The sequence below is a fragment of the Coenobita brevimanus genome, chromosome 87, assembly GCF_032717465.1.
Source record: "Coenobita brevimanus isolate Jiangsu-jjx chromosome 87, ASM3271746v2, whole genome shotgun sequence".
NCBI lineage: Eukaryota > Metazoa > Arthropoda > Malacostraca > Decapoda > Coenobitidae > Coenobita > Coenobita brevimanus.
In genome coordinates this window covers 37,501-42,728 of record NC_137040.1, presented here as the reverse complement: position 1 = coordinate 42,728, position 5,228 = coordinate 37,501, and the positions used below count along the sequence as shown (strand labels likewise).

Here is a 5,228-nt window from a genome sequence, read left to right as displayed (position 1 = left end):
TATCTCTGTCTCAATCTATCTGTGTATTTGTGTCTGTCTGTCCTTCTGTCTGTGTGTCTGTCTGCTTGTCTTTTTGTCCGTGTGTCTGTGCGTCTGTCTGTCTGTCTATCTATCTATCTATATCTCTGTGTCTGTATATCCGTGTGTCTACGTCTATCTGTCTGCCAGTCCTGTGTATGTGTGTGTCTGCTTGTCTGTCTGTCTATCTGTCTGTCTCTCTGTATCTGTGCCTGTCTATCTCTGTCTGTCTGTCTATCTTTCCCTCTGTCTGTGTCTGTCAGTCTGTTTACACCTCTGATGGGAGAAGGTGGAGAGGAGGAAGTTGTGTGAGTCGTTTTGTCCACATCTTTTTCCACGGGGATGTTTGCTCACCACACACACACACAAACACACACACACACACACACACACACACACACACACACACACACACACACACACACACACACACACACACACACACACACACCACCACCACCACCACCACCACTGCTACTACTACTACTACTACTACTACTACTTTTATTATTACTTTTTAGAGTCACTGGTCACATATATACACAAAATCAAAATTCCTTTCGTTATTTCAGCCCTCTCTCTCTACCCTCTCCATTTCTAAGGCTTTTGCATCACCCTGTATGGTTGAATTTCTCCATTTGATTTAAAGGAATATCTCATGTATGTTTATCTGATTGGATGTGTGTGTTTTTCCTTGTCTTCATTATATCATTGTTTTATAGTTTTGTGTGTGTGTGTGTGTGTGTGTGTGAGAGAGAGAGAGAGAGAGAGAGAGAGAGAGAACTTACTGAGGGACGTTTGTATAACCAGGCAGTGGCGCCACCCAGCTATATCAGCGCCACCACACGCAGGCGTCCCTTACCAGTCCCTTCTCTTTTCACGTATAGCACGATAACGTAGAGAATTAACCTTTAGACTTAGATGTTGATTGAGAATTGGGAGAGCAGAAAAATAAATGTCTTTCTCTAATAAGGCAGACACGAACCACACCTAAAGGGATTTCTGTGCATTGGATGCCCCTTTTCCCTCCATTCCTCTCCTCCCTTCTCTCCCTTTTCTTCCTCCCCTCTCCTCTCCTTTCTTCTCTCCCTTTTCCTCCTCCTCTCCACACCTCCCCATCCTTTAATCCACCTCCCCCCTCCCTCTTCTATCCCCTTCTCCTTCCTCCTCTTCAGCTCTCCTCTTCTCTCCCTTCTCCTCGCCTCTCGTCTTCTCCCCCTTTTCCTCCACCTCTGCTCTCCTCTCCTCTTCCTTCTGCTACCTCTTTTCTTTCTCTTTCCCTCCCTCCCCCTCCCTCCCCCTCCCCTCCCCTTCCCTCCCCTCATCAGATACAAAGGAGAAATGGAAAACGGTATGAAAAACACAAAGAAAAAAACAGTAAGAAAAAACAGGCCACTAATGAGGAAGTGGGAATATAAAAACAAATGAAAAACAAATTATTTCCATTTCCCGCGAGAGGGCATTGGTAATTGAGACGGAATATTAATAAGCGAGACAAATAAGGGGAAAAAATAAATATGCTTCGGGAAATAACGAAAAATTTATGGAAGAGAGAGAGAGAGAGAGAGAGAGAGAGAGAGAGAGAATATTGTCTGTATTTCGTTTTTAAGTTGAAAAAAAAAAAAAATGAGTTCGCTTAAATTCTGAAAATAAATCCTACCTTGTAATAATTCTTGGAAGGGACGAAAAATATTGAGAATTTGCATTAACATGAATAAATTATCCCTCGTAAGCACAGTTTGGGAAGGAGCAACTGTCTTTTAATTTCGCTTTTTTCTTTTCATTACGTTCGTATCATTAATTCCATATTCTCACATCGATACTTCGCTCACCTTAACTTGGCCCAGATTTTCGTCCCTTTTCAACTTATTTCACGTAGCTCAGTGGCAGAGATGGGCATTACAAGAGCTCAGCATCCTTCCCACAGCACTTCTTCGTGACTAACACCATATTCTAGTCCTACTTCTTTGCCATAACTCAGCATTCAAGATTAAGAGATGGCAGTTTTAAGACGAGAGAAGTTGGGAAGAGAGATGATAACGAGAAAGACGAGGGGAAAGATGGAGATTAATATTGAAGAAAGAAGAGAGGGAAAAAACAAGGAAATAAAGGATGTAATAACGAGAAAAATAGAGGCAATAAGAAAGACAAATAAGATTTTTTTTTTTAAATAGGGAGAACAAGACACTCATGCAGGAAAAAGTTATAACACGCTGTAATTTTTCGTCTCGTAACTAAGAATAATTTGTGAAGTTAAGACAAAAGACGGAGGACGACCCAGCACCTCCTGGTCTTTCCTACAGATCAAAACCAGAGTTCTGTGTTTTTTATATGCAAGGAAGAAGGAACCAAAGGCCAGAAGCCTGCAAGATTGTTCCTTCCAAGAAAAAAAAATTAAGATAACAGAGAACCAAAGTCAAGATCCGTTCATTTTGAGATGGCTGGACAATCTGCGTTTGAAAGACTGGAGGTCGTAGGCAGCAGGAAATAGAGACAGAGGAAGACAGTTCCAGAGTTGACGTGTTGCATAAATGATGGACTGGGAGTAACGGTCAACTCTTGCATTAGAGAGTTGGACAGAAACGGGATGAGATTTTGTTGCTAGACGGGTGCTACGCTCCCATCGTAATGGTGGAGGGATGCATGCAGACAGTTCAGAGGAGCAGCGAGCATTGAAGTAGCGATAGAAAAGAGATAAAGATGCAGCAGTGCGACGAAGAGACAGAGGTTGAAGGGGACGAGGAGAGCTAATGAGACGAAAAGCCTTTGACTCCACCGTATTGAGAAGAGCTGTATGTGGGGAGCCTCTCCACACATGAGAGTTGTACTCTACACAGAGGCGAATAAAACCCGTGTATAAAGTCAGCAACTATGCAGGGATAAAGAAGGTACGGAGTCGACTCAGCTTGTGTTGATAAAACAGATCGACTTGAGTCTAAATAAGTTAAGAGGTAGATAGATAAAGTAATATCCATTTATTAGTGTCCTACCGGTGAAACCAGTTGGGGACTAAGGTTTGCGCAGTTCCGTCAGTACGTCAGTATATCAGTGCGTCAGTAATCTCTTATCCGCTCTGTAACTTTAACGTGATTGGACAGATATTGATATGCTGTAACTGCACACAATTTTCACCCATACAGTGACAGTGTGTGGCGCATAACAACCAGCCATTTACTGTCAAGGTCAATTACATGTGTGTGGTTATCATCTGGTAGGGGACTTTGTGTTGCATGGAAGTATTGTATTCACTTGTTTAATTATATATACAGTATATTCCATCATTTTTGTCATCATATATTTATTCATTCATTTATATCTCTAACGGCATCATTTTCTCATTTTTTTATTTATTCATTTCGCTAACTACTTCATTATATTTTTATATTTTGTGCCTGCAGTTTTTTTTTATTTATTTTTCATTCAACCTTGGGGATCGTTCTGATGGGGTACAGCCGGCAGTCCTGATAATAAGTTGTTTATTAGCGAGGTAAAGTGCGCGGCAGCATGATAAATGAGTTAACGCCCTGGTCTGGTAATGAAGGGAGTGCTTTGAGGGAATTACTGATGCACTGTGGTTATTAGTAATTAATTAGCGTTGTCTGGTGCTGCAGGAAAGAGAGAAGATAAAGAGGAGATAAAGAAAAGAGAGAAAATAAAGAAAAGAGAGGAAATAAAGAAAAGAGAGGAAATAGAAAGAAGATAAAGAAGAGAGAGCAAATAAAGAGAAGATAAAGAAAAGAAAATGAAGATGTAGAAAAGAGGAAATAAAGAGATGATAAAGAAAATAAGGACTTGATGAAGATGGAAGTAAGGAAAATAAGAAGGAAGAGGGAAACGAAGCAAGGGAATAAAAAGAAAAAGAAAAAAATACAAGTAAAGAAAATAAAGAAGCAAGAGAAAAGATAGGAAGAAGAGACACGATGAAGAAAACACAAAATATAAATTGTAAGAGGAAGAAAATTATTAAAAAGAGCAATGCAGAGAATAAGAAAGAAGAGAGGGAAGATGAGATAGGAAAAAGAGAATCGAAGGAGAGATGAAGAGTCACATAAGAGGAAATTTATAAGAAAGAGGGAAAATAACGTAAGAGGCGAGGGGGGAAAAACAGGAAAAGAAAGGAAATTGAATAAGACAGGAAGAAGAAATAGGAAGGAAGAGAAATAGGAGACAGACGAGTGATAAGAGAGGACAGGAGAGGTAGTAATAGTAGTAGTAGTAGTAGTGGTGGTGGTGGTAATAGTAATAGTAGTAGTAGTAGTAGTAATAATAATAGTAGTAATAGTCGTGGTGGTGATAGTAAAAGTAGTAAGTGGTGGTGGTAGTGGTAGTTGTGTTAGTAGTAGTAGTTGTTGTAGTTGTTGTTGTTGTAGTGGTGGTAGTAGTAGTAAAAAATCTATAGGTATAAAAAAGAATCTTATCAACAACTTCTTCATATATATTTTTTTTTTCATCTGACGAGCCGACTGAAGGGGATATATTACAAATTGATGGCGGCTGCTTTTTTCTTTCGTTTTTTATCCATCCTCAATCTCCCTCTCACGGTTTTTTGGTTTTGGATTGCTGTGTGTGTGTGTGTGTGTGTGTGTGTTTTGGGAAGTTTGATATGTGTAGGAGTTTTGTGTGTGTGTGTGTGTGTGTGTGTGTGTGTGTGTGTGTAATATACGTCCACAGACCACACATCCCTTACAAGAAAGTGATCAGAGCAGAAAAACAAGAAGAAAAAGAGAGAGAGAGAGAGAGAGAGTACACATTCCCTCGGCCTTTGATGTCACTCTCTTTCTTTCTCTCCTCTCCTCTTCCCCCTCTCTCTCTCTTTCCTGTTTTTTCTTTTTTTAATTCTCAACATGATTGTTTGTTTGTATTGCACGTGGAGTACAGGTATTCTCTCTCTCTCTCTCTCTCTCTCTCTCTCTCTCTCTCTCTCTCTCTCTCTCTGTTTATCAGCTTTCCCATCAATTTTCACCCACACACAACCTTCCCTCCCCCATCCCTCCCCTCCCCTCCCCTCCCCATCACCATTCATCTTCCCCTCCCTCATCATCCACTTCCATCTTCTGTCCGCCATTCATCACTCTTCTTCTGATCTATCATTCTCCTCTCTTTACTCTCATTCCTCCCTCCCCTCACCTCTCTTTCCTCCCTCCCCTTCCTCTGTTTCCTCCCTCCCCTCTCTTTTTTCTCTCTCCTCCCCTCCCCCCCCAAATCCCCTG

At 40.9% G+C, this 5,228-nt stretch overlaps 1 protein-coding gene across 1 annotated transcript in view; it reads left to right on the top strand.

Moving 5' to 3' along the window:
- Positions 1-5,228, top strand: part of LOC145410957 (PDF receptor-like) — a 131,794-nt gene that overhangs the window by 107,272 nt on the left and 19,294 nt on the right. The gene's annotated exons all lie outside the window — the stretch shown is intronic.